The 12341-nt window shown below is 40.2% G+C and overlaps 1 long non-coding RNA gene across 3 annotated transcripts in view; it reads left to right on the top strand.

Moving 5' to 3' along the window:
• LOC137158212 (uncharacterized) overlaps nucleotides 1-12341 on the top strand; it is a 69023-nt gene that overhangs the window by 11389 nt on the left and 45293 nt on the right. The window lies entirely within an intron of this gene.

Raw genomic sequence — 12341 nt, 5'->3', positions numbered from 1 at the left:
TTTTTGTTTCTTAGATTGTATATCAGTGGTCAGGGATCATGATCTGCATGTTTTAGAGTATATATACAACTTGACCTAAATCTGTTATACCAATAATAGCCAGCATACAGGTGCATAAATAATGTTATTTTTGCAGCTTATGAGTGTTGCTATGATAATACAAATAACAAAAAAATAATAATACCACCTGTTTGGGGAGAAACCAGAGTGTGACAAAATTTGGTCCAGTATATTTCTATTCTACTTGGAGCAATAGGGACACCTTCCTAGATTAACTAGAGAGACTTTGGGTGAGATTTTTAAAGGTATTTAGGTATCTAGAGATGCAGATAGGTTAATTGTCAGATGTTTGGTAATGCCTCCCCCCTCACAGGGCCCCAGAGCCCGGCCTGTAGCCCAGGCCTGAACATCTACACCGCAGTTAAACAGCCCCTTAGATCCAGCCTAGCAAGCCGGAGCCAGCTGCCATGGGCCAGCTGCAGGTTTTTAATTGCAATGTAAACACACCCGTAAGCACTTAAACATCTAAGGCCTAGTCTACACTGAAAATTTAGCGCAACATAGTGCTCAGGGGTGTGCTCATAGCTCGGCACCGTAGCTGTGTTGACCTAGCCCTTGGTGTAGACACGGCTAGGTCAATGGAAGCATGCTTCCCTCAACCTAGCTACCACCACTTGAGAAGGTAGACAGAAAAACCCCTTTTGTCACTGTAGAAACTAAGTGTCTACACTGTGATGCCACAGCGGCATAGCTATATCACCGTAGCTATGCTGCTGTAGTGCCCATGTCTTAGACTTAGCCTAAGGGCTAGTTTACACTTAAAACTTACAGCAGCATGCTGTAAGAGCGCTTGTATGGCCACATTATGTCAACGGGAGAGAGGTCTCCCTCACACAAGCGCTTATGCCAGCAAAACTTATGTTGCTCAGGGGGCTGTTTTTTTCACACACCTGAGTGGCATAAGTGCTAATGTAGACCAGGCCTATGTCCCATTGACTTTCATAGAGACAGGCTCCTAAGGCCCAGATCCTCAAAAGTATTTAATGGTATGCCTTCTCAGTGTTTTGGAGCCCATGGGAGCGAGCTTTCCAGCCCGATCGACAGACTCAGGTTAGTGAGGCTTATGCTAGTCTCTAAAAATAGCTGTGTAGACAGCACTTTGAAGTTGAAGCTCAGATCTGCTGACCCAAGTGGGAAGGCTCGCTCCCAAAGGCTCCAAAATGCTGTGTAAATATATCCAAGGTTCCCAAATCCCATTTAAAAATGGGACTTAGGCTCCGAGGTCACTGGAAAATTTTGCTTCTAAATGCTTAGGGGATAGATTTTAAAGCTATCTAGGTGCCTGCTGATGCAGATAGATATCAACTGGGATTTTCAAAAGTGATTCACACCTAACTCCCATGCGGATCCCCTGAGGCACCTGTCTGCATTATTAGGCCCCTAACACATTTGAAAATCTGTCCCTGCATCTTAAAATATGACTCAGGTTCTGATGTCACTTTTTTAATAATAAAGTCACAATTTTTATAATATAATATTTAAAATATTATAATAAAAATGTGCATGTGCCTTGGTATGAACTAGGCAACATTTGGAATTTAAGTTTTATAGCTTGTATTGAAGTTTTGGTCATTGAATATGTATTTCATTTTATTAGCAAAAAAGTTAGAGCCTTCACTGAACAAAAATGTTTTTAAATTCTAATAGATGTCAGGCAAAGTTTGCAAACTGTAGAATAAACACATCTTCATATTTCAAAGATAGTAAATTGAAATCCTGTTGTACTTTATTATCTTTTTTTCTATAAATGGCTTGGGAGATTAATTTTTGGAACTTTTCTAGTTTTGAAAAGAAAACATATAAAAATTTAAAAAGAAATGTCTCATCCAAAATATTTCAAAACTAACTCTTAGAGTTTGGTGTATGCTGTACAGTCTCTTTTGCTGGTGTTGTGCAATGGCACCACCTGGTGGACATGTTTATTTTACCTGTACAGATTCTCAACTGGAACAAATCTCAGCAACAATACTATAAGAGCATGGAAACATGACATTTTATTTTTTTTTTAATATATTGGAGACTTTTTTAGTTTTCATCCATGCTATGTTTACTTTGTCTCAGTCAGCTGAGGAAGGATGATAGAAATGTAGTCAGCTCCGTGGAGCCAAATTTAAAAAGTTTGTAAAAAGTCATCATGTTTAGGCCTACAAAGATTTATGCACACATCTAAACACACTATGGGTAGCCTTATTGACTTCAAGCCTGTTCCTAAGTCTTTTGAGGACTGGGGCTTTAAAGTTCACACTTTTAAAGAGTTCTCAGTTATCTGTATTTGTGTTTGGAAAGTTCTCCAGCATAATATGATATCCCAGATTTGCATTATCTACTTTAGACCTGTTTGAAGCACTGGCAATTTCTGATAAGAAATTCACTATTAATGCTCTCCTACTCAATTGTATCATCATAAAACTGTACTAAAAGGTAGCCACATAACTAGCAATTGATTGATGATTTTGGCTTAGACTGAAGGGAACAATTCTAGTAATTTCTTTGCCAAAGTAAAAAACTTCCTGGATTACTCATACAAGTAAGGTGAGCAGAATTTGATTCTTAAAGTTAAAACTATAATCTTAATTCCCTTGCATTGTCTAACTATCAGCGTACATAAGGTCCAAGAGAATACCAGAACCTTTGCAACTTCCTGTAACCACCAAGCAAGCTAAGATAGGTAAAGAAAGTTAAGGGTTAAGAAATCGTAGCCTGCTGGAATTCTCTACTTTCATGGATTGTTTTGGCAGGGACTAAAGCCCTGATTCAGGAATGCAGCTCTGTTCAGGAATGCACCTAAGCACATGCTTAACTGCAAACACGTTCTTCCACCCCATTTAAATCAATTTTCCAGAATAGGGATGGATTAAGTACGTACATGACTACTTTTCTGGATGAGTGGTTAGGATATTATTTTAACATAGTTTTTGTGCTTTACCCCAATTTATAACATCGCTCTGGGAATAAGAAGAATCACAGGGAACCCATCTCATCCTGGACTTTTCAATGGTACATGTCTTGCTTTCTTTTTGAAAGTTGCAAACATCCACTTCAAGCCTCTTTTGCAATTTCAAACCCCACAACTCTCAATTGTTTCAAGAAAAGTGTATTAAAGTCTGACACTGAGTCAACCAGAATCCTTCAAGATGTTCTAAACATTGGAATATTAAGGCCCCAATACTATTATTGGATCAATGTGGTAGTTTCTTGCCCCTGAATGGAGACCCGGTACCGTCAGTGGGGCTCTGTGTAGTCACAAAGGTTTGCCTATGCAGATCTGATGGTAATGTCAGGCCATTATAATGGTTTGGTTTTCTGTACATTGTGTCGTTTCTGGATAAAAGAGAACTTGGTGGTTAGCTGGTATTTTATGGCTGCAGAGGATGCTTTTGTAGGTAGCACTGTAATAATATTCTGCCATTCTTCAGGATCTCTCTCAGTGAACCTTCCCAATGTTTTTAGGGTGTTTATGCTTAGCAAAGAAAATTGTTGCATGTCTAGTCTGTTATATTTTGGAACTGGGTAAAAGTCACCACCCATATATGTAAATATGTCCCTGGCAACTTCTTAAGTTGGTTTATTTTTGGAAGCATGTTTCTGCCAAGTACTGATACTATCTTCTGAGAAAACTTTTGGTACTGTCTAACAAGTTAAAAGAAAAACTACATAGAGCATATTTTCAGTTACAAGGCCATTGCAGAGTTGGATAAGGGCTTATTGTCCTAAAGGAGTAGTTTATACACCCCCAACATTCTATGGTTAAGTGAAGATAACACTGACACTGAGCTAGCTGGAACTCCGTTAAGTAGTTTCTGATTCTGGTGAGGTCCATACTCTTGTGAATTGCCCCTTTGTGTACTGCACTGCATACTTCTTGCATAAAGTGTTAACTCAGTATTCCGGCCTGGTGTACACTAGGAAATTAGATCAGCAGAACTACGTCACTTAGGGTGTGAAAAACCCACACCCCTGAGCAACACAGTTAAGCCAATTTTATCTCCAGTGTAGACAGTGTTAGGTCGATGGGAGAATTCTCCCATCAACCTAGCCACCACTTCCTGGGGTGGAGGATTACCTACGCTGATGGGAGAACCCTTCCCATCGGTGTAGGTAGTGTCTTCACTGAAGCACTACAGCCATGCTATTGCACCAGTGTAGCTGCGTTGCTGCAGCATTTTAAGTGTAGACAAGCCCTCATTCATTGATAGCTTTGAAGCGAGGGGAGGTCAAACCAATTTAACAGAATCTTTCAGCTGATTTAGTTAAATTGATGTAAAAACATAGGGCTTGTCTACACTTGAAAGGCTGCAGTGGCGCAGCTGCACCACTTCAGTGTAAACACTACCTACGCCAACAGGAGGGTTTCTCCCATCAGTGCAAATAATCCACCTCCCAGAGAGTGTAGCTAGGAGCTCTCCCGCTGACATAACACTGTCTACACCGGAGGTTAGGTTGGTATAACTATGTTTCTCAGGGGTGTGGATTTTTCACACCCCCGAGTGACGTAGTTCTACCAATATAGGTCTTTTGACAATGGTTATTTAGATGCTTTGTAAAATGTTACCCTCTATGCCCTGAGCTTAGTTTGCCTCAACTGATTCACTTTTAAATACAATTCTCCAATTCTGGTAGAAGCTTAAAAACTCAGAGGGAAAGTCCTGCACTGTACTTGGTGTATTCCACACACTGAAAACTGTAAATGAAGCAGGTGTTGGAATGACAATGAGACAAATGGAGCCTTTCATTGAGGAAGTGCAATCCAGAGGACAGATAGCTTATTTTGGTGTAGACAAAACATGAATGCAATAATTTAAACTAGGGAAAGTCCCCTTTCACCTGTGGTCCTTCTGATACCTGATTAAACTAATACCTGAACTATTTATACTTCCCTTCAGTTTGGTCCCCAGGTGCAGGAACTCCAGATACTGAAGAAGATTGCTTTCAGTCCCCTCATCAAGGCTGTGGTGGGGCTGGAAATGGGAATATGTGAAATAAAAGCACATTTCTTTCTCTGCTAAAGCTAAGAGTACTTTATGAGGGGGAGATTGCATATATATAATTGATAATATAAAAAATTGTCCACTACATCAAACTAGTGGTGGTGGTGGTGGAAGTTAAATTATATTTCTTTTTTTGGAGTTTCAGAGTACAATGGGAATATTTGTCTAGCTTTGTTGAAATGACAGGCAGCTGGTGATGTTTGCATTTATATTTATCTTGATGCAAGAGAGACTATCCTATTCTTTGGGGAAGAGAACAAGACCTAGTTTTGCAAACCTTCTGTTCCTAATCTTACAATACAGTTGGCTTTGAAAGAGAACTGACTCTTTCCGCCAGCTATCAGTGATAAAACAGTAACATGGCTCTCACTTCCATGGAAAAAGGAATACAAGGCTAGCAGAAAACAGATACAATGCCAAGAGTTAGAAGAAAAAGTGCTCATGTATTTGTTGGTTTTTTTAAACAGTACATTATAGCATATAGGTTTAATGGTTTTGAACTCAGAAACATCTTTAATTTAATCTGTAGTTTATAAATATAAAACCTGTGCTACATAGTCGCTTTGGCCAAAATTGTCCAAAGTAGATTGCAAGGGACAGATTCTTCAGTCTATGGATATGTCAACACTTAAAATATACCTCTGCAGCACTTCCATGTAATCCACTCACCGAGAGGCGGTAGCTAGGTTGACCGAATAATTCTTTGGGGGGTTAGGTCAGTATAGCTGTGCCTCTCAGGTATATGGATTTTTCACACCGCTCTGAGCCATAGCTATACCAACGTAAATTCCTAGTGTAGACCAGGCCTAAATCTGTATTTCACAGGTCCCACAGTGGAAAGAAGGCTTAAACCCAGCAGACTGGCCACCAGAGGATTCCTGTGGCATAAGAAAATTGTCTGGGGGAGTAGGGCTGCCAGAACAGCTCCTATTATCCTTCAGGCACCTCATAAACAAGCACGTCTGACACCCCAGTACCCTGGCTGCCACAATAGTCCTTTGTGGCCATGTGCAGCCAACCATAATTTACAGCAGGCTTTAGACTGTTCTGACTTCCAGAGTCAGACTCCCAGCAGACTCTGGGATCTCAAAAGTGGCTTACTGTAACTTATACAACTTCCACTCCCACCTTGCCTGGTCTTGCACTGAGCACTAGTTGACTGAACCCAAGAATCTGACCTTATATTTTCACATCCAGAATTGCACATCAGTTTTGAGGCAATCCATTTTTTTGGCACCAAGAAGCAACAACGTACATGTGCAAGTAGCATTTAGACATGTAAATTGGGTAGTTACGTGGCTAGCTATGTAATCTGAGCGTAAAAATGTTTACATATGCATATCTGAGTTTTTATGTTCCCAGAATGCAGTCATCCAAAAACCAGAGCATACAGTTTTGATCTTGAAAAATTAGAGGTTGGGTTGGAGCTTTTAAAAAGATCTTGCCAGACGGCTCTAAACTTAAACTACTTCAGTCCTACCAGGTGCTGGTGTCAGCAGTAAGTCCAGGTTCAAAATATTTAGGGGGTCTCTTTTTGAAAAATAACACAATGGGGCAAGCCCCCACCCAGAGTCTCATTTGTATCTCTGCTCTGGAAAAAGAAATAAAATAAAATAAAATAAGAACCGCCTGGTCAACCTTGCTGGACAATTCTTCCCCATCACAAGCACTCTTGTCTTTTTTGGAGCAGAGAACCTCTCTTGAGAGCAAAGTGAACACAAAGAATATAGGGCACTCAGTAGATAGATATATTCAAATAAAGATTAAGAAAACTCTCAGTAACTTTACAGGGAATTTATCTAATTCCTCTCCTAACTAGTACCCCGCTCACCTTGTTTCAGTCCATCTCAGAATAGTGCAGGTTGCCCAGAGGTGGCTCCCCTCCACTGGTCCTGGAGTTTCCTGTTACAGCTGTGTGGTCTCCACTCTGAGGTTCAGGCCAGCTGACTCAGCTTGTTGTTTCAGCTCCAAAAGGCTGCTCAGCTGGGCTTACCTCTACCTGCCTGGCTGTAGAGTCCACCCTGTTGCTGATCTAGTGAGTACCCCATTTCCACAGCTGTTGTTGGTCCAGCTGGTCCATGCCTGGAGTCATCTCTATCACCACCACCAGTCCAGCCTGTCTGGAGCTTGCATCTTTGAAGAATCATGTCTGGTTCACAGATGTGGTTGGGCCTAGTTCAGCTCTGCCCTGCTACTGGTGCCAGTCCAATCACACAGAATGGTTGTAGCTGTTCCCAGAACATGAGAGAGTCAAGGTGGATGAGGTAATGTCTTTTGGTGGACCAACTTCTGTTGGTGAAAGAGACAAGCTTTTGAGCTCCACAGAGGTCATCTTCAGGTTTGGAATAGGCTGAGTATTCAGAGCATCACAGCTAAATACAAGGTGGGTCAGATTGTTAAGAATAAGGAATTAACACACATTGCAAGAAACCATTCAAAATAAAGTGGGACGTTAACACCCCTGCAGTCCTAGGACAAAAGGGAGTTAGGCCTTGTCTACCATACACAATTAAGTAGACCTATGTTAGTTCGATGTATAGTAACTGTAATTGCTGCGTTTTTTCAGGTCCACACTATCCTCCTGCGGGTGGTGCACTTCCTTTACCAAGAGCACTTGCATCAACTTAAATAGGGCAAGGGAGGTGGGGGCTGGGCTCTTAGCTCCAGTCAGAGCTCCCAGGCGATGTAAGTAACCTATATAGACACTGTGTCACCCTAACTACATCAACCTAAGCACTATGCCTCTCGTGGAGGTGGAGTTATTAGGTCGGTGTAGGGGGGGACTTACATCAGTCGGAGCAATGCTGGAGTGTAAACACTTACAGAGTTAGGTCCACGTAAGCTGCCTTACGTCAGCCTAACTCTGTAGTGTAGACCTGGCCTTACTGACCTTAGTACCAGGATTGTTAGTGTCAATTCTAGGGGTGCCATCTCCAAGTTATAGTTTCTCTTTCCTAGAGTGACTTCCTTGTTCGGAAGAGGAGATAGTGTTATTCCCAAAGCACACTATTATATCAGAGTAAACTAATGGTCAATATGTATGCTCTCTGACATTGGATTTTATGGGATGATTCAAAAGAAAGGCAAAAACCCTTCATAAGGCATTTTATTTATTGTATAATAATATATAGTGAAGGAAACGTCTTTTCAGCCCCAGCTAATAATCAAGTTTTATTCTCAAGCATGAAGGTTTTGTAATTGTAGGCATAACCAATAATAATAGAAAATGCTATTGTTATTCATATAAACTTCTTAGTCCTATTTTTTAACCACTAAACAATTTGATTTAATAGTATCCTGCTGCAGTTCCACAGGTTAATTAGATATTTTGTAAAACCTTATTTTCTTTATCATTTGACATTGTTTGTGTGTGCATGCATGCCCTCTTCTTATTCAGTGTGACAGGGCAGAAACATAAATATAAGAGTGTCTAACTGGCTTTTTTGTGACATTCATCATTTTAGTAACTTTGCCATCTTTGTTACTTATTTCCATTCTCAACTAGGTAACTCCAGATTTGAGGATCTTTCTGAATGTGAAAGCCTTTCTCGTATGCCTCTCATTATTCACGTTGACCATTTCTGTGTCTGCTATGTCCTTTTTGAGAGGAGCTGATCAAAACTGAATATGATATAAATTGATAATGTCTTTATAATATCTTCCATATTATTCTCTATGCTCTTCCTTTTACAGCCTTAGTCATTTTTTTTACTCCTCTACTCAGTGGGCAGACATATTTATTTAGGTGTTCACAAATTTTCCATCTGTGTTAGGGCCAATCCCTATATACAAATAGAGTTTCCTTCGATGTGGATTACCTTGCATACCTCGTATGCTGAATTTCATCTGCTTTAACATTGCTCAGTTATTTACCTTCTTCTCTTATATCCTGATATTGAAGTTCCTCATGATCCTTGCTAATCTTGACTAAACTACATAATTTTATGTTGCAATTTGTCACAAACCACTTCTCTGAGAGTAAAGCATCCCAGGCATCTATCATAATAAAAAAGGATAGCAAGTAAATTGGTATTACTATCTGAAGACCTGATTCAGCAGAATATTTAAGTATGTGCTTAAATTGAATCATGTGAGTAATCCTGGGGCTACTCAGGTACTTGAAGCCAATGGAACTACTCATATGCTTAAAGTTAGGCACATGCTTAAAACAACTTCAGAAACTGGGACCTACATCTCACTTGAGGTGTGCAATTGATGGATTAAAAAATAATATACGACTTCCCTTCATATGCTCTTCTCCACAATGAAACTAGGTCTCTCTCCGCTGCATGTGTATAGTATTGAACTATGTATACTTATAGTATTAGCACATTCTTAATTCTAATCTCTTTTAAAAGCCTTGTCTGACAATTCTGGACAGGCTTAGTATGAGAAAACATTACTATATCTGAAAAGGAAAATGAATTTTAAATTTTAATATTGTGCTTAATAATCAATGCCTATGTTAAGTATAAGAGCTCTGTGATTCATGGTAATTTCAGCTATTACTGCTTGTTGCTATGAATGGAAATAGGCTGATTGTGAAGAGTGTTACGATGGCGCATTGTATCTGTTAAAAGTGTCATCACAGTCACCGTGTCAGGCAAGGTAAAGAGACAGAGAGATGCCTTCCAATAAGTACATCCTTCTTCAGGCACAAAGGGGCAAGAAAGAAACAATTCCTTCTAACTAGGAAATAAATTTTAAGCAGTGAAAGAAGTAAAAGCTTAAAAGACTGTGCTTGTCAGAGAGAGATGTTTTCAGAAGAATTAGGGCAATAGAGGATTATTGGTAAGCCTTTGATTGAGATCTCAGACTTTCATCAGTTCTGTAGCAATGCAAGCCAGAGACCAAAGACTCAAACACATCTCCAGAAAAGATATCTTGGAGAATGCAAATAAAAACAACCTTGGACTTAGCTTTTGGATATTTATAAATCCCAATGGAAGTTGAAGAGGAGGTATATGCATGTCCAGCCTGTTGATTTGAGAAGCAGAGAAAAATAACAAGGCTGTTGCTTTTGGTTTTGATTTCTCAGTTAAAATCCCAAATTATTTGAAAATTTCCAGACCAGAGTGTGAATTATCCTTTCAATGAGAGCAACCCTTTTTAGAGCTTTCTTTCTGAAGCCTCTCTGAATATAACCAGGCTTAGATCTTTCAATGTAGGCAACCCTCTCAATTTTCTGATCAGATCCTAGCATAGTTGTGCTAGTGTATGACATCCTGAAGAAGTTGTATAACAATGTTTCAAAAAGAAAGTGTCTAGTGGTAAGAGGGGTTTCAACTAAAATTAATTCAAACTTTACCATTTGAGGTGCTTGTTAAGTGGTTTTGAGATAGAAGAAAGTTCATTAAACGTTTGTTAAACAACAAGTAATTCAAATCTTTCAGTGAAATGGTTAATGGATGGGTAGGATGGGAAAGTAATAAAGAGGATCAGAGAACCTGGTATAAATGTTGGCAGGCTTGCATGCTGCCACTTCAAATTCACAAACTATGACGTGTAAGCTTTATATTTGTGTATTTGCCCGCAGGATTGTCTCTCTCCAGTAAATCCTGGAGATTTTCCACAACTCACTTGTACTTGCAGGTTTTTGGCAAGTAATGTGGGTACATCCAACCATTTATCAGCCACAACATATTAAGGTCACAAGTCCCCAGCCTCATTAAGAAACAGTGAGCCAATTGAAAAACAACTCCCCTCTTCCCCAGGGCTTTGGAACATATGGTGCAGGAGTAATACAGTTAATTTTGAAACACTCAGATCTAAAGAGGAGGCTAAGCAGTTAGGCAAAATGAGGGTAACATGAAGGGTATTAGATCTGGCACAAGTGTCAAGCAATTTTGTTGTTTTGAGTTATAGTATCTGCAGGCTAAAACTTCAAAAGCGGACACATGTTTTTCAAGACTTTTACTTTGAGAGATAAGAGTAACAAGTAACTCTATTAAATGCTTCAATTTAATTATATGAACAGGAGCGAGACTGAACTCCTAGATGGAAACTTCTCAGAACTTCACAAAACCATTCCCACACTGACTAGAAAGTGACAACACTCTCAGACATTGTAACACAAGATAGGAACATTACATCATCAGAGCTCTTGTTATGGTCTGAAAACATACTACCTAGCAACTGCAGAAAAAGAGAAAGAAAGCTGCTGATTAACCCTTTTGTCCATCTTATATACACCACATTTTCAAATATACACTTGCTTCTGGACTCAGGAAGACTGGCTATGTTGTGTTCTGTCATCCCAAGCTTAAAGCAGACCACCAAGCAGGACACTCCAGCACTGGAAAGTGCTGGTTGGTGGTGTGTCAGGCTCACAGATCTGCTCATGGGACTGACATCAAAATATGGTAGCAATCCCAGTGGTTTAGAATATCTGTCTTCTACAGGAGGCAGCCAGAACCCAACACCATTAACCCAGGTGGGGAAGGGAGGTAGTGATGTTAGAACAAAGGCAATGGGGCAGAAGTGGGCAATGGCCCCATTTCTCCTTCTGCAGCAGCAGGCAGGCAAGGATGAGTGCTGGGGTGGATGGGGAAAGCATGCTGTGCCCTGTTATTGGGAGAATCAGTGACTGCTCCTGTAGCACACCTGGGAGTATTCTGCCTGACTTTGCTGTCCATGACTCTCTAGAAAGAGCTGCTGGTGTTATGATCCTCTCTGTGCACCCGGGTGCACATGCTCATAAAAACCTGTTAGCAGCTGTGGCTTTGAAGCTACAACCCTGGCCTTTTCTTTAAATTAAGTTTCAGAGACCAGATTTCGCTCTCTGATGCTCCCATGCAACTTCCACTGGCTTCAGAGGTTTGCCATCCTTGAAAGGTTTTACAGATTTGTCTTGGAGCTACTAAGAGAGCATTATTGCAGGCTAGAACCTCTAGTATCTTCCCCGGGTCTCTCACATTATCAATGGCACTTACTGCTACTTTCTAGCCATATCACCACCAACCTACAACAGGCTAAGAACGTGAAAATCTGTGGCTGTGCAAAGTGGACACATATTTTGTCCATGACACTGTCTTTGAGTGGTGTCGCTTTTGGCAGTCTGGTTTCTCTCGTGCCTTGTAATTCTTTCCAGGAGACACCTCCTGACCTTTTTTTTTTTTTTTTTTTTTTGCATCTGGAAACATTTATTTTCATTTGGCAGCATGGTCCTTCTGTTTTAGCTATTGGGTGAAATCCTGGCCCCATTTAAGTCAATGGGAGTTTTGCCACTGACTTCAATGGGGCCAGGATTTCATCTACTGTATTTAAAGGCAGCTAAATGTAGAAGTATGGAAA

Source organism: Emydura macquarii, unplaced genomic scaffold (assembly GCF_026122565.2).
Source record: "Emydura macquarii macquarii isolate MOO-44397 ecotype Brisbane River unplaced genomic scaffold, CSIRO-AGI_Emac_v2 contig_1644, whole genome shotgun sequence".
In the NCBI taxonomy this organism is placed as follows: domain Eukaryota; kingdom Metazoa; phylum Chordata; order Testudines; family Chelidae; genus Emydura; species Emydura macquarii.
Note: the sequence above shows the minus strand (reverse complement) of the source record. Positions and strands in the feature narration are given on the sequence as shown.